Source organism: Oryx dammah, unplaced genomic scaffold, assembly GCF_014754425.2.
Source record: "Oryx dammah isolate SB20612 unplaced genomic scaffold, SCBI_Odam_1.1 HiC_scaffold_12, whole genome shotgun sequence".
In the NCBI taxonomy this organism is placed as follows: domain Eukaryota; kingdom Metazoa; phylum Chordata; class Mammalia; order Artiodactyla; family Bovidae; genus Oryx; species Oryx dammah.
The window spans coordinates 1678588-1698844 of NW_024070196.1; the positions used below are offsets into that span (position 1 = coordinate 1678588).

General features: G+C 37.6%; 1 protein-coding gene across 1 annotated transcript in view; it reads left to right on the plus strand.

Moving 5' to 3' along the window:
- The window catches only part of TLL1 (tolloid like 1), a 317935-nt gene that overhangs the window by 135550 nt on the left and 162128 nt on the right, over window positions 1-20257 (plus strand). The gene's annotated exons all lie outside the window — the stretch shown is intronic.

Consider the following 20257-nt stretch of genomic DNA (forward strand, 5'->3'; position numbering starts at 1 on the left):
ACCATGAACAGCTATTAGAAAGACTGATGCTGAAGCTGAAGCTCCAATACTTGGGCCACCTGATGCAAATAACTGACTCATTGGATAAGACCTTGATACTGGGAAAGATTGAGTGCAGGAAGAGAAGAGGGCAGCAGAGGATGAGATGGTTAGATAACATCACCAATTCAGTGGACATAAATTTGAGCAAATTCCAGGAGATAGTGAAGTACAGAGAAGCCTGGTGTGCTACAGTCCATGGAGTTACAAAGAGTTTCTGGAGAGTTTGTACCATAAATAGGTGTTAAATGATGTCAAAAGCTTTTTCTGCATCTATTACAATGATTATATGGTTCTATTCTTCAGTTGGTTAATGTGGTGTATCACATGAATTAATTTGTCTATATTGAAGAATATAGTATATATTGCCTATATTAAAATCCCATTTGATACAGTGTTGCATTTGGTTTGTTAGTATTTTATTCAGGATTTTTGTATCTACATTCATGAGTGATATTGGCCTTTAATTTTCTTTTTTTGTAATTTCTTAGTCTGGTTTTGATTTTTGATATCAAGATGATGATAGTATCATAGAATGAGTCTGGGGAATGTTCCTTCCTGTGAAATTTTTGGAAGAGTTTCAGAAGTATAGATTTTAACTGTTCTCTAAATGTTTGATAGAAATTGCTATGAAGCCATTTGGTCCTGGCCTTTTGTTTGTTGAAAGTTTTTAAATCACATTTCATTTTCAGTATTTGTGATTGGTCTGTTTATATTTTCTATTTCTTCCTGGTTCAGTCTTGGAAGACTTTATCTTTCTAAGAATTTGTCCATATCAGCCAAGTTGTCCATTTTATTGGCATATAGTTGCTTATAGTAGACTTTTATGATGTTTAGTTTTTCTTTGGTGTCAATTGTAACTTCCACTTTTTTATTTCTAATTTTATTGATTTGAGTCCTCTCCTTTTTTTCTTAATGAGTATGGCTAACATGTCAATTTTCTTTGTCTTCTCAAAGAATCAGCTTTTAATTTCATGATCTTTGCTACTGTTTTCTTCCTCTCTATTTATTTCTGCTCTGATCTTTTAAATTTCTTTCCTTTTACTAACTTTGGTTTTTTTTTTTTTTTTCATTCTTCTCTAGTTGCTTTAGGTGTAAGATTAGTTTTTTTATTTGAGATTTTTCTTATTTCCTGTAAAAATATTGCTATATAAGTTTAGATTATATAGCAATAAGATTATATTGCTATAAACTTCTCTCTTTAAAACTGTTTTTGCTGCATTCTGTAAGTTTAGAACAGTTGTGGTTTCTTTGTAATTTGTCTCTAGGTATTTTTTATTTCCTCTTTCATTTCTTCTGTGATCCATTGGTTATTTAGTAATATTTAGCCTCCATGTATGTGGGTATTTTACAATTTCTTTCCCATGATTGATTTCTAATTTCATAGTGTTGTGGTTGGAAAAGATGCTTCATACAATTTCAAAATTCTTAAATTTCCTGAGGTCCAAGATGAGATCAATTCTAGAGACTGTTCCATGTGCACTTGGGAAGAAAGTGTATTCTGCTGCTTTGGAATTGACTATCCTATAAATACAAATTAAGTCTATCTGGTCTAATGTGTCGTTTAAGCCTTGTGTTTCCTTCATACTTTTCGGTCAGGATAATCTGTCCATCGGTGTCAGTGGGGTGTTAATGTCCCCCACTATGATTATGTTAGTATCGATTCCCCATTTTATGACTGTTAGCATTTGCCTTATATATTGAGGCCCTCGTGTTAAGTACATATATATTTACAATTGTTATACCTTTCTTAGATTGATTCCTTGATCATTCTGTAGTATCTCTCTTGTCACCTGTTACAGTCTTTATTTTTTTTTTTCAAGTTATACACTTTTTTTTTCATTTTCATTTTTTGGCCACATGGTATGTGGGGTCTGGTTCCCTGACCAGAGATCAAATCCATGCCTCCTGCACTGAAAATGCAGAGTCTTAGCCACTGGACCATCAGGGAAGTTCCTACAGTCTCTATTTTAGTCTTTATTGTCTGACATGAATATTGCTCCTTCAGCTTTCTTTTGATTTCTATTTGCATGGAACATCTTTTTCTGTCCCCTCACTTTCAGTGTTTATGTGACCCTAGATCTGAAGTGTGTCTCGTATACAGCATGATTATGGGTCTTGTTTTTATGTCCATTCACCCAGCCTCTGTCTTTTGTTTGGAGCATTTATTCCATTTACATTGAAGGTAGTTATCAGTATGCATGTTCCTACTGCCATTATTTTTATTGTTTTGGGTTTGTTTTTAAAGGCTTTTTTTTCTTCCCTTCCTCATGTGTTCCTTGGGAACACATACATACATGTTGTGTTTGCATTGCTTTTCCTTTTGTGGGTGTATTTATCTATTGTGGGTTTGGTGTTAGTATGTATGTGTGAGCTAAATCACTCAATCATGTCTGACTCTTTGCAACTCCATGGACTGTAACCTGCCAGACTCCTCTGTCCACGGGATTCTCCATGCTACACTACTAGAATGGGTTGCCATGCCCTTCCCCAGGGGATCTTTCAACCCAGGGATCAAACCCAAGTCTCTTATGTTTCCTGCTTTCACAGGTGGGTTCTTTAACACCAGTGCCACCTGGAAGCCCATGTATATGTATTTATGTATGTGTATGTATATGTATACGAGGCTGTTTTAAATTGCTGGTCTCTTAATTTCAAATGCAACTTCTGTTTCCCGCATTTGTATTCTCCTCACTGTTGCTGGTGTTGATATCATTTGTGTATGGATGATTTCCTGCATTTACTGTATGTTTGCCTTTATCAATGGGCTCTTCCATTTATGATTTTCTTGTTTCTAGTTGTAGGATGTGATCTCTTTTTTTCTTCCTACCTTGAAAATTTCCTTTAGTATTTCCTGTAAAGCTAGTTTGATAATAGTGAATTCTGTTAGCTTTTGCTTCTATACAAAACTTTTGTTGTCTCCATCAAATCTGAATGAAAGCCTTGCTGGTTAGAGTATTCTTGACTGTAGGTTCTTTTCTTCCATCACTTTACGTATGTCATGTCAGAGTTTCTGCTGAAAAATCAGCTCATAACCTCATGGGGGAGAAGGCAATGGCACCCCACTCCAGTACTCCTGCCTGGGAAATCCTATGGGCGGAGGAGCCTGATGGGCTGCAGTCCATGGGGTTGCAAAGAGTCAGACATGACTGAGCGACTTCACTTTCACTTTTCACTTTCATGCATTGGAGAAGGAAATGGCAACCCACTCCAGTGTTCTTGCCTGGAGAATCCCAGGGATGGGGGAGCCTGGTGGGCTGCTGTCTATGGGGTCGCACAGAGTCGGACATGACTGAAGTGACTTAGCAGCAGCAGCAACCTCATGGGGATTCCCTTGTATGTTATTTGTTGCTTTTCCCATGTTACTTTTCATATTGCTTCATTGTATTTAATTTTTATTCTTGATGAAGGTGAAAGAGCAGAGTAAAAAAATTGGCCTAAAACTCAACATTCAAAAAACTAATCTGGTCCCATCCCTTCATGGCAAGTAGATGGGGAAACAATGGAAACAGTGAAAGATTTTACTTTCTTTGACTCCAAAATCACTGCAGATGGTGACTGCAGCCATGAAATTAATAGATGCTTGTTCCTTGGAAGAAAAACTATGACAAACCTAGCCTATTAAAAAGCAGAGACATCACTTTGCCAACAAAGGTCCGTCTAGTCAAAGTTACGGTTTTTCCAGTAGTCATGAATGGATGTGATATACATAAAGAAGGCTGAGCACTGAAGAATTGATGCTTTAAAACTGTGGTGTTGGAGAAGACTCTTTAGAGTCCCTTGGGCTGCAAGGAGATCCAACCAGTCCATCCTAAAGGAAATCAGTCCCGAATATTCATTGGAAGTACTGATGCTGAAACTGAAGCTCCTATACTTTGGCCACCTGATGAAAAGAGCCGACTCATTGGAAATGACCCTGTTACTGGGAAAGACTGAGGGCCAGAGAAGAGGGAGATGACAGAGGACTAGATGGCTGGATGACACATGCTCACTGACTCAATGGACATGAGTTTGAGCAAGCTCCAGGAGGTTGTGAAGGACAGGGAAGTCTGGTGTGCTATAGTCCCCGGGGTCACAAAGAGTCAGACATGACTGAGTGACTGAACAAGAATATTTTTTCTGCAGGTTGCAGGATTGTTGTTCCTCTTTCTTCTGTTGTTTGCCTCCAGTGAGTGAGGTGGGTCCAGTGACTTTTGCCATTATCCCCTTGATAGTGGGTTTAGCTGCTGTTGTGGTGACCAGAAACTGCCTTGAATATTGACCAGGGTCTCCTGCTTTGCTCTGTGCTTGCCACTTCCCCATGAGCATCAGGATCTGCTTCCTACTTGTTTGAGTATTGTTATTGTTGTTCAGTCACTAAGTCCTGCCCAACTCTTTGGGACCCTAAGAACTGCAGCATGCCAGGCGGCTCTATCCTTCACTATTTCCTGGAGTTTGGTCAGATTCATGTTCATTGAGTTGGTGATGCCATCCAACCATCTCATCCTCTGTCATCCCCTTCTCCTTTTGCCCTCAGTCTTTCCCAGCATCAGAGTCTTTTCCAATGAGTCACCTCTTCATGCATCTTCAAACCAGGTGCCCAAAGTATTAGAGCTTCAGCTTCAGCTTAGGTCCTTTCAATGAATATTCAGAGTTAATTTCCTTAAGATTGACTGGTTTGATTTCCTTGTAGTCCAAGGGACTCTCCAAAGCTTTCTCCAGCACCACAGTTCCAAAGCATTAATTCATCGAAGCTCAGTCTTCTTTATGGTCCAACTCACATCCATACATGACTACTGGAAAAACCATAGCTTTGACTACACAGACCTTTGTCAGCAAAATGGCGTCACTGCTTTTTAATATGCTGTCTAGGTTTGTTGTTGCTTTTCTTCCAAGGAACAAGTGTCTTTTAATTCCATGGCTGTAGTCACCATCTGTGAGTATCGGTCCCTCCATTTTTTTCTTAGCTGTGTTTCTGATGTGTAGTGTGAGCTAGGCAGGATTGGAACACTCCCACTGGGAGAGAACTCACTGAGTATTCCTCAACTGGAGTTGTTCACCTGCAAACATGCTCTGTTGTGTCCCCTTTCAGCCTATGGTGTGGGCTCACAAAGTACACTGTTGTTGGCACTGGTCTCGGCCCCAGTGTAACTAACTGTGGGTGTGCTGTCTGTTGGCCCGGTGACTCTCAGGTGTTGTTTTCACCAGGCCACTAGCTCATACACATTGACTTCAAGTCTCAGGACTGCAGTATTCATGCACCTGGGCCTGCTGTGGGAGCTATAGCCAGCTCAGAGTTTGGCCTGGCTCAACCTCTGTGCATATGTACCCACAGGGCCCACAGCTGCTAAAGCAGACCTACCCCAGCTGCAGGAGCATTTGCTGTCCTTTTGGTGTTTTGCAGGTGATGAATTTAGGAAGCCATCTGCAGAGTCGTAACTCTGCAGTTCACACACCTTCTAGGAGAGATTTCAGCTCTTCTTCCCTAGTTACATAGCCCCTAGGGCTTAGCTGCGGTTTCAGCCCCACCTTTGCATGTGTTCCTCCCAATGGAGTCTGCTCTAGAGTTGTCGAGCACCCTGTCCCATCAGGCAGGAGGGAGACAAGGCAAAGAACAGGGCAAGCAAGCCACCCAGGTGAGAGAGTCCTGGAGTAGCAATCGGAACATTTGAACTTCTCAGGGAGTGCTGAGGCAAACAAGGTACTCAAGTAGGGAGGGGAAGGAGGCAACGGCAAGGGCTCATGACCTGGCTCCAATGGGAGCCCTCCTTAGTGCCTGCGGAGACAAGCTCCAGAGCACTAAGAGAGGCTGTGATGGCAGCCCCGCCCTTTGCATGTCACTTTGCTTCTGGGCTTTGCCTCTGCAGTGGTCCATGCTTCCCTCCAAGCATCCCCTGCTACAGAGCTCCTCAGTCCTGTCACCTCATGCTATCTTTTCACTGCCACTATCAGTCTGCTTCCTGGGCTGGCTCTCCAAATTGCAGATCCCAGCACCCAGACCCTGTGTGCACCCGCTGACGCCCATCTCAGGCTGGGGCGCACTGGGCGGTAGCACGAACCATCTGTGCAGACCTCACTCTGTCTGTCAGCCCCAGGCCAGGTGCCGTGCTCTTTTCCAAGCCCCTGAAACACCCCTTCTGTCTCAGCTGATCCCCTTACTGGTGAAGGGACCTCTCCAGATGTAAAAATCCTCTTACTTTCAGGTTCCTTCCAGAAGTAAAGATCTCATCCTGCCTCCTCTCCTCTTCCTTTTCCCTTCTGTCTTTCATCCTGCCTGGTTATATGGGAATCATTCATTTCCTTTTATGTGTTTAAAGTCCTCTGCTAGTATTCAGGAAGTGCTCTGTGAGAATTTTTCCATTTTTGAGTATTCTTGATGTATCTGTGGGGAGAAATGAACTCCATGTTCTCCTGCCCCTCTACTATCTTGGAAAGTCTTGATTTTTTTTTTTAATACAATCAAAAACTATTGATTTTTTTCTCTATTTTATTTCGCCTCTATTTTATTTATATCTCCTGTGATCTTTTATTTCCTTCTTTTTGCTCACTGTAGGTTTTGTTTGTTCTTCTTTTTCTAATGATTTTAAGTGGTGGATTAGATTATTTATTTGAGATTTTTCTTGTTTTTTGAAGAAGGCCTGTATTGCTATGAACTTCTCTGAAATAACTGCCTTTGTTCATCCCATGGATTTTGTATGGTTGTGTGATCTTTGTTATTTGTCTCAAGGTATTTTTAAATTTCCTCTTTGATTTTTGTCATGGATCCATTATTAGAATAACATGCTATTTAGTCTCCATGTAATCATGTATGTGCTTATTTTATGTTGATGAAATAAATTATGAACATTGCAAAAAAGAAAAACCTCATTGAAATAAATATATGGCAAATATAGTATATTATCTTCTTTTAAAGCTAAAAGGAAAATTAAAGACAAAATTAGTGAAATCACTTATAGCCACAATAAGCAGTTTAGAGATACACTTAAACAAAATGACGTAAAACATGATGTCAAAGAAATATGTGGGGAGAGTAAAAATACAGATTTATTTATGAACTTCCTTTGCATTTTTCAGACAGTCGTTTGTTTTATAAGATTGTAATAACTTTATTAAAGTTAATATATGTTTTTCAACTGAATTCTTTTTCTCAAAATTAAATATATAATTTTTGCTCATGATACACAGTTGTAGTTTATTTAAATTCTAAGTTATTCTCTTAATAAAAAGAGAAATGGAAGGATTTAATGGCCAGTTTCCCAATTTATATCTATTAGCTAAGACTTATGCTAGTTCCAAATATTTAAATTGAAGCAATTTAGCTATATATTTATTCTCATAGTTATTTAACATTTAAATTTAAATAATTATTTCTTTTGGCCTTGATAAAGATTTTATTTATCTAATATGCATGGATTTTGTTTTATATTTCATCATCTATTTCCTTCTAATTTTTTTATCTAAAACAAGACTTGAAGCATTATGGACAGATTATTCAGTAATAACAAAGTTACAGTTAGATATTAAGCAGAGTCTGGGGTGGTTTTTTCCTTCCAACATGCAAGCTATAATTAACTCCTTTTTTTCCCCAGTAGTTTTATACTACTTCTTGTGTACATCACTTGCATTTGTGAGTAAAGCACACCATCTCCTATGCCAATTCAGGCCATCCTTATTCCTCTATATCTGAAAAGAAAAACCCTGCCCATCTCTTTGTTTGCTATATGAGACCCTGATGTGGTTCACATGGGGGTGAATCACATCAGCATCACCTCAAATTGAGGTTTTTAGACAGACAATGCTTCTCACTTAGAATCTTTTATTTCTAAAATATTACCTAAAGTTAATGCCAATAACTCCCAAATCAGGTAAAGGGAGATAGTATAAAATGATGGACAATAAGAGATGATAAGTTTTTTTAAAAAAATGTAAATTTTATTGGCAGGCTTGTAATATGAATCTAAATCCTAGAATATTCTAAGGCTCAACTAGAATAGTATTGATGAGGGTGCTTTATTAACATTACACACCATACATTTAATATCAATATAAATTGATGATGCATTATGGAAACTTTATAATGTTTGAAATAATATTGACTAGAGAAATAGAGGAAAACAACAGAATGGTAAAGACTAGAGATCTCTTCAAGAAAATTAGAGATACCAAAGGAACATTTCATGCAAAGATGGGCTAGATAAAGGACAGAAATGGTATGGACCTAACAGAAGCAGAAGATATTAAGAAGAGGTGGCAAGAATACACAGAAGAACTGTACGAAAAAGATCTTCATGACCAAGATAATCACGATGGTATGGTACGGTATCGGTATCACCTATAGTCAGACATCCTGGAATGTGAAGTCAAGTGGGCCTTAGAAAGCATCACGACGAACAAAGCTAGTGGAGGTGATGGCATTCCAGTTGAGCTGTTTCAAATCCTGAAAGATGATGCTGTGAAAGTGCTGCACTCAATATGCCAGCAAATTTGGACAACTCAGCAGTGGCCACAGGACTGGAAAAGGTCAGTTTTCATTCCAATCCCAAAGAAAAGCAGTCCCAAAGAATACTCAAACTACTGCACAACTGCAACTCATTTCACATGCCAGTAAAGTAATGCTCAAAATTCTCCAAGCCAGGCTTCTGCAATACGTGAACTGTGTACTTCCAGATGTTCAAGCTGGTTTTAGAAAAGGCAAAGGAACCAGAGATCAAATTGCCAACATCTGCTGGATCATGGAAAAGGCAAGAGAGTTCGAGAAAAACATCTATTTCTGCTTTATTGACTATGCCAAAGCCTTTGACTGTGTGGATCACAATAAACTGCAGAAAATTCTGAAAGAGATGGGAATACCAGGCCACCTGACCTGCCTCTTGAGAAACCTGTATTCAGGTCAGGAAGCAGCAGTTAGAACTGGACATGGAACAACAGACTGGTCCCAAATAGAAAAAAGGAGTACATCAAGGCTGTATATTGTCACCCTGCTTATTTAACTTATATGCAGAGTACATCATGAGAAACGCTGGGCTGGAAGAAGCACAAGCTGGAATCAAGATTGCCAGGAGAAATATCAATAACCTCAGATATGCAGATGACACCACCCTTATGGCAGAAAGTGAAGAGGAACTAAAAAGCTTCTTGATGAAAGTGAAAGAGGAGAGTGAAAAAGTTGGCTTAAAGCTCAACATTCAGAAAATGAAGATTATGACATCTGGTCCCATCACTTCATGGGAAATAAGTGGGGAAACAGTGGAAACAGTGTCAGACTTTATTTTTGAGGGCTCCAAAATCACTGCAGATGGTGACTGCAGCCATGAAATTAAAAGACGCTTACTCCTTGGAAGAAAAGTTATGACCAACCTAGATAGCATATTGAAAAGCAGAGACATTACTTTGCCAACAAAGGTCCATCTCTTCAAGGCTATGGTTTTTCCTGTGGTCATGTATGGTTGTGAGACTTGGATTGTGAAGAAAGCTGAGCACTGAAGAACTGTGGTGTTGGAGAAGACTCTTGAGAGTCCCTTGGACTGCAAGGAGATCGAACCAGTCCATTCTGAAGGAGATCAGACCTGGGTGGTCTTTGGAAGAAATGATGCTAAAGCTGAAGCTCCAATACTTTGGCCACCTCATGCGAAGAGTTGACTCATTGGAAAAGACTCTGATGCTGGGAGGGATAGGGGGCAGGAGGAAAACGGGATGACAGAGGATGAGGTGGTTGATGGCATCACCGACTCGATGGACGTGAGTTTGAGTGAACTCCGGGAGATGGTGATGGACAGGGAGGCCTGGCGTGCTGCGATTCATGGGGTCGCAAAGAGTAGGTCGCGACTGAGCCACTGAACTGAACTGAACTGAGGGATATTTCACAGAGAGTTCAAGCTTTTGCTTGTTTCGGTGTGAATAAAGTTCCCTTTAATTATCCTTTCAATTGTTGAAGGTCTCTGAGATTATGAAGAGAAGAAAATGAAATCAGTATAAAGTCAAGTATTTATGATGTCAATGAGCTTTTAAATTTTGTAAAGGTTTTTCACTGAGCCCATGTTGACTTGAGGGCTGTGCGATGGCATAAATTAAGCAAAGAAGAAAGACTCCAACCTTTAACTTGTGCTCTGGAGGATATCTTTTACCAAGATGAATAATAGCTGGAAAAGTTGTAATGGAACATGTTTCTGTTTTAACCTATTATAATGGTGAAAGTGAAAAGTGAAAGTGAAATTTGCATCTGACTCTTTGAGAATTCTCCAGGCCAGAATACTGGAGTGGGTAGTCTTTCCCTTCTCCAGGGAATCTTCACAACCCAGGGACTGAGCCCAGGTCTCCCGCATTGCAGGCAGATTCTTTACCAGCTGAGCCACAAGGGAAGTCTACCACTAACAACATTGGGAAAAATGAAAAAAAAAAAAATCTATTTTTTGTAAAAAAGTGACCAGCTAGTGAATAAAACATAGTTAGAACATAGAAAATAGTATTTTCATGAATGGTCTTTCTAGCAGGAAGACATCAAAATTTATTCAAAGAACTAAAGTCAACATTTGGAAAATGAACAAAATTAACTTTAAATTTTAGATGAATTTAAAAAGAAGCATCAGAATGACTCCTAGATTACCACAAATGTAGACAATTATAAGCCTAAGGTAAGAAAACACAGATTTTAACTCTATTGTTATAAGGTGGAGGACTTGGGAAATAGAAATCAACCAAATCTTGGTAATGGTTGATTATAAATATAATCATTATTTGTACAGTATGATAATGACAGTTTGTTTTAAAATATGAGCTATAATAATCCATTTTTAAGGCTCATGACAGAAAACATTAAGCCATATAATAGTTTCAACATTTTTTTTTACATTTCTTGATCAAAGTACTCTTCTGTCAGTGTTTTTCCTTTTGAGTCAAAAACTTCAGAATGAGTATTTGTGGTGTGGGTGACATTTAAAAAATGTCCTGAGAAACGCTATCCCTGGGCACTGTGGGCTATAAACACAGATTGACATAGTATTTTGGTGGATCCTTTGCTGTGGGAAAAATTTTGCTTTCTGACTTAAAAAAGAAGATATATTTATTTTCAAATTTAGCATTAATCAAATCCATATTGTAAAATTGTAAATAAAACTATTTTAAAAAGGTTAATTGCTATTTCTCTTCTGTGTTCAGATTATATTGATTAATCTAGATTCATTCTGAAAATCATTAATATCTTGAAAAGTGACATTATTACCAAATGCCTCCACATTCTGGAGGAATATTCTTTGCATGGTGTGTGTGTGTATACTTATTTGTTTTACGTTTCAGATTTTGTGCTTAGATTTTATTTGATTTTGTGCTTAGATTGTAGTTTGTTTCCTGATTCAAGAAACAATCAAACTTTGTGTTTAACTGTAGCAGCAGTTTTGTGTTCTTTAAAGTAACATCTAAATTAGGAGTATGTTTTGACAACTTTTTTTTTTTTTAATAATGACCCAAACAGTTAGCTTTTTATATTGTACCACACCCTCTCCCTCCAAAAAATCTGTTTTTGGTCCATTGAGGCATCTTGTTTTAAGGTGGCAAATTAGAGTTATGTTATACAAAAGTACCTTTAAATCCAGTTTATCAGAGAAGGACGAGTAAACCATTTTATATGACTCAGCATTTGTACTTCATTACATCACCCTTTTTGTAGATTGGAGGACCTTTTTCAGCTTATGTGATAGTATATGATATAATTTAAAATGCAGATCTTGGGAAATAACCCTTATATCTTAAATAAAGTAATGTATATGATTTTTTAAAATAAATAGTCACTAAAGTAATTGGACTATAAATACTTTCTTATTATTAGAAATTTAAGAAAGAAATGTACTATGTGAAAAATTTTCTTTTTCTTATTTTTTGAAGATCGTTTCTAAGTCTACATAAAAATATATCTTTATATTGTATCAAGAGCTTTAAAAATATTAGATAATTGCTTCTCAAATTAGAACTTAAATTAAATTTCATGTTTGTCATTTTGGGGAACATTTTTATTCTGTGTATATGAAATGCCACCAAAAAGTTATTTTCTTTTTTGAGTAGTGTAACATTGTCTCCAAAATGTATATATTGGAACTTTTGCCAAGTCTTACTTTTCCTTGGGAATATGCTTAATGGTTGTCAATCATGTAAAAATAGTTGACTTTTAAGCCTTCACTGTTGCCCTTGTCTGAGGAAATTTTCACTAGGCTTTTATTTTACCCTAGAGCAGCCAGAGCAGTTTTGTCAAGCAGTTTTGTTTTGCCAGTTTTCACATGATATCATTCTTCCTCCCTAAATCCAATATCAATAACAACATAAAGTTTAAACTGATAAAGCATAATAAGCAATCCTCTTGGCTATTGTTGAATCTTTAAACAATCTCTCCAAATCCTATATGTCTCAAGATAACTGATCTGTTAGTTCAGTTATGTATTTCCTGAACTTGCAAGTGTGGTGTTTAGGGAAAAAAAAGGATACATTTCCCATAACTACATTTAATAATATATATTACTGGAATAAAAAAGAAAGACAGCTGCTTTTTTTTTTTTCTTTGAAGTATAAAATAGTAATTCACTCTGGATTGAAATGATTTGAAATATTCTTTGGAATGATTGAAATCTAGTATTTTGGGTCATAAGGCAAATTTGTGAGTTATACCACATTCCTAGCCTCATTTTTGTTATATATAACTATAGCCCATTTCCCTTATTCACATCTTTTGTGCCTCAAAACATATACTGAGGACCTACTTTATGTCAGGCTGGCAATGAGTATTTAAAGATAAGCAACAATGCTTCTTGTGGTATTTTCAAAATTAAATTGAAGACTCTGACAATTGAAAACGTGTTATGAAATCTTGTGTGTTGGCAAGACAAGCAGGACATGGAAGCAGATGAGACCCCTAATGGGGTTAGGTGAGGAGAGGGCATTTCTAGGAGAACTTTCTGTAAGTCATGTCTAAGGTTACTCTATCATCTTGTCTACTACAGTGCACTCCCAAGTAGCAATCAGCTGTCAAGAAATTATATGAATTTTCTTAAGGCTTTGCTTTCGTCTAAAGTACTGGCTCTTAACCAACAGCAACAAGTGGTTCTTTACCTTGTGTGATACCTTTTGACAATCTGCTATGGACCTCTTCTCTGAAAAACATGTGGTGACTGTGTGTATAAACTCTTACTTTTTTTTTTTTTTTTTTGCATACAGCTTTTAGGAAATCACAGACTTAAAGTCTCCTTAAAGCTGGTCCCTGGACCTCAGCTTCAGAATTGAAGGACTGTAGCTCGCTGCAGATTCAGAAAGTTGGTGAAAGAGACATCACTTAAAATTAGAGTATAGGGAATTACAACATTGGCTTGCTTATTCTCACTATATATTTCTTTATAAAATGTATTTACTCTGTGTACTGTAGTAAAAGCTTTCTTTTTTTTTTTTTTTTTTGGTCTCTGATTAAAAAATGTTTGTAGTACAATGAATACAAATAGCCTTCAGGGGAAAAACAAAATCTGAGGTTTTCCATGTAATGTCAAAATTGTACTTTTTGACATTTTATTTTGGCCTATTGGTTAGCTACAACCCAATTTTTTGATCATAAGAATCTGAGCAGAATTCCAGATAATAAATATTCTAATTGTACTATTTCCCTAATATCATAATCTAGAATAAATTTTTTGTATTAATTTCTGTATCTGATCTCACTGAACACAAATCACTGTATTAAATGGGCTAATGATTGATAATTTATAATTCAAAAATATTTCTCTTCAATTTGTGTGTTTTTTGATGTAAAATAAATAGAAAATATCATAGACAGAAAAACAAAAGGCTCAAAAGTATACTCGAGAATTACAAATATCTTGGAGTCTATATAAAAATATATGTTTGATTACAATGCAAATTGTAATGTTATTGTCATTAATATAAATTTTCATCATTTATTTCACTATGCCAATGCATAAGTAAATGTTACGGGCTTCCCATATGGTGCTAGTGATAACTGAACCCACCTGTGAGAGCAGGAAACATAAAAGACATGTGGGTTTGATCCCTGAGTCTGGAAGATTCTCCTGGAAGAGGTCATGGCAACCCATTCTAGTGTTCTTGCCTTCAGAATCCCAAGGACAGAGGAGCCTGGGAGGTTACAGTCCATAAGGTAGCAAAGAGTCAGATATGACTGAATTGACTTAGCACTCACGCTTGCACAAGACACAGACTGAAGCGGAAGGTGAGTTAAGGAAATGTTCAAATGTGTGCCAAAACAGGAAGAAATTGTGCACTTTAAACTATGTGATAGGTTGAAAATTCTAAGATGTCCATTTTTTGTTGCTGTTGATAACATCAAGATTTAAAGATATATACGGTTATAAGGTCTATAGTATATCAAGTCTACACAGAAATGAATAGGCTTAGTCACTCACTATTGATTGTTTGCAAAGAAATATTTGTTTTCTTCTGAACCACTTCACTGCAAAGTTACTGAAGATATTAGTTCAGGAAAAAAAGCAATCAATAAAAGACGGGCTTATGTATTCCAGAGCAGTTTCGTCTCTTTGTGAAAATCATCTAGTCTTACACCACTTCCTCCACCGCGGCCAGGGTTCAGTCGCTCAGTCCTGTCTGACTCTTTGCGACCCTGTGGACTGTAACCCATCAGGCTTCTTTGTCCGTTGCACTCTCCTGGGAAGAATACTGGAGTGGGTAGCCGTTTCCTTCTCTAGGGGACCTTCCCGACCTAGGAATCAAGCCTGGATCTCCTGAATTGTGGGCAGATTCTTTACCGACTGAGCCACCAGGGAAGGTTTCTCTTCTCTGAGGTGTTGTATCAACTTGGACTGCTGTTCGTTGTTTGATATAATCCACCAAGACATGAATCCTATTGCATGTGAAAAGTCATTACAAGGAAATAAAAATCTAAAGCATTTGAGTTTTACTTTATTATTACTCATATTATATAAATGTGGTACAGACAAATGCATTTTACTTGGTTGAATGTTTATGCTCTAAAGTCAACCAGTTGATTCAGAGGAATAAAATTTATACTTGCAGAAAAAATAAAAATAATAAACAAAAAGAAGGTGATAATTATTTGTGATAATAGGAACTTGTTAAAAATATAGATATAAGAAGAAATGGAGTAGCCCTCATAGTCAACAAAAGAGTCTGAAATGCAGTACTTGGATGTAATCTCAAAAATGACAGAATGATCTGTGTTCATTTCCAAGGCAAACCATTCAATATCACAGTAATCCAAGCCTATGCCCCAATCTATGCTGAAGAAGCTGAGGTTGAATGGTTCTATAAAGACCTACAAGACATTCTAGAACTAACACCCAAAAAAGATGTCATTTTCATTATAGGGGACTAGAATGCAAAACTAGGAAATTAAGAGATACCTGGAGTAACAGGCAAATATGGCCTTGAAGTACAAAATGCAGCAGGGCAAAGGCCAACAGAGTTTTGCTGAAAGAATGCACTGGTCATAGTCAACACCCTCTTCCAACAACATGAGAGAAGACTCTATACATGGACATCACCAGATCTTCAATACCGAAATCAGATTGATTATATTATTTGCAGCCAAAATGGAGAAGCTCTATACAGTCAGCAAAAACAAAACCAGGAGCAGACTGTGGCTCAGATCATGAACTTCTTATTGCCAAATTCAGACTTAAATTGAAGAAAGTAGGGAAAACCACTAGACCATTCAGGTATGACCTAAATCAAATCCCTTATGATTACACAGTGGAAGTGGCAAATAGATTCAAGGGATTAGATATGATAAACAGATTGCCTGAATAACTATGGACAGAGGTTCGTGACATTTTCCAGGAGGCAGTGATCAAGATCATCCCTAAGAAAAACAAATGCAAAAAAGGCAAAATGGTTGTTTGAGGAAGCCTTACAAATACCTGAGAAAAGAAGAAAAGTAAAAGGCAAAGGAAAAAAAGAAAGACATACCCATTTGAATGCAGAGTTCCAAAGAACAGCAAGGAGAGATAAGAAAGCCTTCTTCAGTGATCAATGCAAAGAAATAGAGGAAAACAATAGAATGGGAAAGATTAGAGACACAAAGGGAACATTTCATGCAAAGATAAGCACAATAAATGACAGTAATGGTATGGACCTAACAGAAGCAGGAGATATTAAGAAGAGGTAGCAAATATACACAGAAGAACTGTACAAAAACGGTCTTCATGGCCCAGATAACCACGATGATGTGATCACTTACCTAGAGCCAGACACCTTGAAATGTGAAGTCAAGTGGGCCTTAGGAAGCATCACTATGAATAAAACTTGTGGAGGTGATGGAATCCCAGTTGAGCTATTTCAAATCCTGAAAGATGATGAAAGTGCCACACTCAATATGCCAGCAAATTTGGAAAACTCAGCAGTGGCCACAGAACAGGAAAAGGTCAGTTTTTATTCCAATCCCAAAGAAAGGCAATGCCAAAGAATGTTCAAACTACTGCACTACTGCACTCATCTACCATGCTAGCTAAGTAATGCTCAAAATTTTCCAAGCCAGGCCTCAAAAGTACATCAATCCGGAACTTTCAAGTGTTCAAGCTGGATTTAGAAAAGGCAGAGGAACCAGAGATCAAGTTGCCAACATCCGTTGGATCATAGAAAAAGCAAGAGAGTTCCAGAAAAACATCTACTTCTACTTTATTGATTACACCAAAGCCTTTGGCTTTGTGGATCACAACAAACTGTGGAAAATTCTTCAAGAGATGGGAATATCAGACCACCTGACCTGCCTCCTGAGAAATCTGTATGCAGGTTAAGAAGCAACAGTTAGAACTGGATATGGAATAATAGACTGGTTCCAAATAGGAAAAGGAGTACATCAAGGCTGTATATTGTCACCCTGCTTATTTAACTTATATGCAGAGTACATCACGTGAAATGCCAGACTGGATGAAGCACAAGCTGGAATCAAAATTGCTGCGAAAAATATCAGTACCCTCAGATACACAGATGATACCTCCCTTATGACAGAAAAGTGAAAAGAAACTAAAGAGCCTCTTGATTTAAACGAAAGAAGAGAGAGAAAAACTTGGCTTAAAACTCAGCATTCAAAAAACTAAGATGATGGCGTCTGGTCCCATCACTTCATGGCAAATAGATGGGGAAACAATGACAGATTTTATTTTCTTCTGTTCTAAAATCACTACAGATGGTGAGTGCAGCCATGAAATTAAAAGACGTTTGGTCCTTAGAAGAAAAGCTATGACCAACCCAGACAGCATCTTAAAAAGCAGAGACATTACTTTGCCGACAAATGTCCATCTAGTCAAAGCTATGGTTTTCCCAATAGTCACATATGGATGTGAGAGTTGGACTGAAAAGAAAGCTGAGTGCCAAGGAATTGATGCTTTTGAACTGTGGTGTTGGAGAAGACTCTTGAGAGTCCCTTGGACTGCAAGGAGATCAAGCCAGGCAATCCTAAAGGAAATCAGTCCTGAATATTCTTTGGAAGGACTGATGCTGAAGCTGAATCTCCAATAGTTTGGCCACCTGATGCAAAAAACTGACTCGTTGGAAAAGACCCTGATGCTGGGAATGACTGAAGACAGGAGAAGGGGACAACAGAGGATGAGAAGGGGACAACAGAGGATGAGAAGGTTGGATCGCATCCCCGACTTATGTACATGAGTTTGAGCAAGCTCGAGGAGTTTTGATGGACAGGGAAGCCTGGCGTGCTCCGGTCCTTGGGGTCACAGAGAGTCAGACACAACTGAGCAACTGAACTGAAGATCATTCCACAGAGGTACTAAATCAGACCCTGCATTTAACCAGATTTTCTGTGATTCCTGGGCAAAACAAAATGTTAGAGAAGCGCTTTTGTGTGTCTCTAGTTGTCTGCTAGCACTTGGAAAGAAATAGGCAGACTGAGAGTGCCATTCAGTGTCCCCAGCTATGTGCTTAGTAAATACACATGATGGAAGATTAATAACTAGCAAGCTTTTATTTACTTAAAATAGTGAAAAATCTTGAAACAAAAAGTGCAAATTTTATTTTTTAAAAAGAACAAGTCTTTTATATAACTCCAAAATATTTTATTTAGGTAAGCCATCTCTTTGTTAGGATGTCTGGCTTTAGGGATGATGAAGACTCAGACATTCATGCTTCATGTGTATGAATCTGAATTCTATTTCAGGCATCAAGACCAACTTCTTAGCACTATTAAGTCTTCTACAGACTTCTTTGTCTCTTTGATGTTAAAAGACAGTAAGCATCCCTTTGGGTTTCCCATTTGGCTCTAGTAGTAAAGAACCCACTTTCCAATGCATGGGAAGTAAGAGATGGTGGTTCGATCCCTGGGTTGGGGAATAGGCCCTGGATGAGGGCGTGACAACCGACACCAGTATTCTTGCCTGGAGAATCCCATGGACAGAGGAACCTGGCAGGCTACAGTCCATAGGGTCATAAAGAGTCGGACATGACTGAAGCAAGTTAGCATGCACACAGGCAAGCATCGCTTTACTTCTGCAAACTGCCATTTCATTGACAGTAGGGCCACGATGAAAGAAGAGGATGAAAGAAGACAGAGTTTGATGAGAGACTTATTTTTTTAATTAATTAATTAATTTTAATTGAAGAACAATTACTTTACAATATTATGATGGTTTCTGCCATACATTAACATGAATCACATATATATCGGTAGCTGATTCATGCTGATGAGAGAATTCTAATTCTAGTAAAGGTTTTTTTCATATATGGGACTGATTACCCACCTTGAACTAATTTCTATTTTCTTTCTTTCTAGATCTGCAAATAAACAAACCCCTTATCTCATGTCAGTTTTGTGTAAGTGAACTAAACTAAGTACAGAATATCACAAACCTTTGATCAAAGCCAGAAGCAATATATAGCTTTCAGGACTGAAGTTTAATTTTATGAATTAACTAATTTTATAAAATAGCTTTTATAGCTAAAATTGATATATATTTAGGTTATAATTTAATAAAAGTGATTTGAAATGGATTTTGTCATTTTCTAAATTATTAATTTTTAAAAATAAAATATGGTTGATTTGCAATATTGTGTTAATTTCAGGTGTAAATCATGGTGAATCAGATATACATATGTTTTCAGATTCATTTCCCTTATATGTTATTACAAAATATTGAGTAGGACTCCTTCTATAATTTTAATGTAATTTCCTTCTTTCCTTTTTGGTGTTGTAGAAGGAAAATCTGAAGAAAAAAAATTTAATAACTCAGAATATCCAAGGCATTTGTCAATTCTTTACTATTTCATGATTAATTTATGCTCTCATAAATTTGCTACATTTCCTAAAGTTATTATATTTTGATATCTGATAGTACAAAGGAATTGATTAATCTAGTTTGGGGCTCAAATAAACAAGGAGGCTGCTTTTCGTTATGCAAATGTATATTTCTGACCTTAAAAAATAATAATTTGCTTACTAGTTGTAAATTCATTCTCAATGGTTTATAGGGCTTTCCTTTATTAAGTAGCCTAAACTTCTGGGTATAAAAGAGTATTTCTGGGATTAGGGTAATGTTTTTGAAGCTCCTGAAAATACAAACAAATGTCTTCAGTTCAGTTCAGTTCAGTTGCTCAGTCGTGTCTGACTCTTTGCGACCCCATGAATCACAGCATGCCAGGCCTCCTGTCCATCTCCGACTCCTGGAGTTCACTCAGACTCACATCCATTGAGTCAGTGATGCCATCCAGCCATCTCGTCCTCTGTCGTCCCCTTCTCCTCCTGCCCCCAATCCCTCCCAGCATCAGAGTCTTTTCCAATGAGTCAACTCTTTGCATGAGGTGGCCAAAGTACTGGAGTTTCAGCTCCAGCATCATTCCTTCCAAAGAAATCCCCTGGCTGATTTCCTTCAGAATGGACTGGTTGGATCTCCTTGCAGTCCAAGGGACTCTCAAGAGTCTTCTCCAACACCACAGTTCAAAAGCATCAATTCTTCGGCACTCAGCCTTCTTCACAGTCCAGCTCTCACATCCATAAATGACCACTGGAAAAACCATAGCCTTGACTAGACAGACCTTTGTGGACAAAGTAATGTCTCTGCTTTTCAATATGCTATCTAGATTGGTCATAACTTTCCTTCCAAGGAATAAGCTTCTTTTAATTTCATGGCCACAGTCACCATCTGCAGTGATTTTGGAGCCCAAAAAGATAAAGTCTGACACTGTTTCCACTGTTTCCCCATCTATTTGCCATGAAGTGACGGGACCAGATGCCATGATCTTCGTTTTCTGA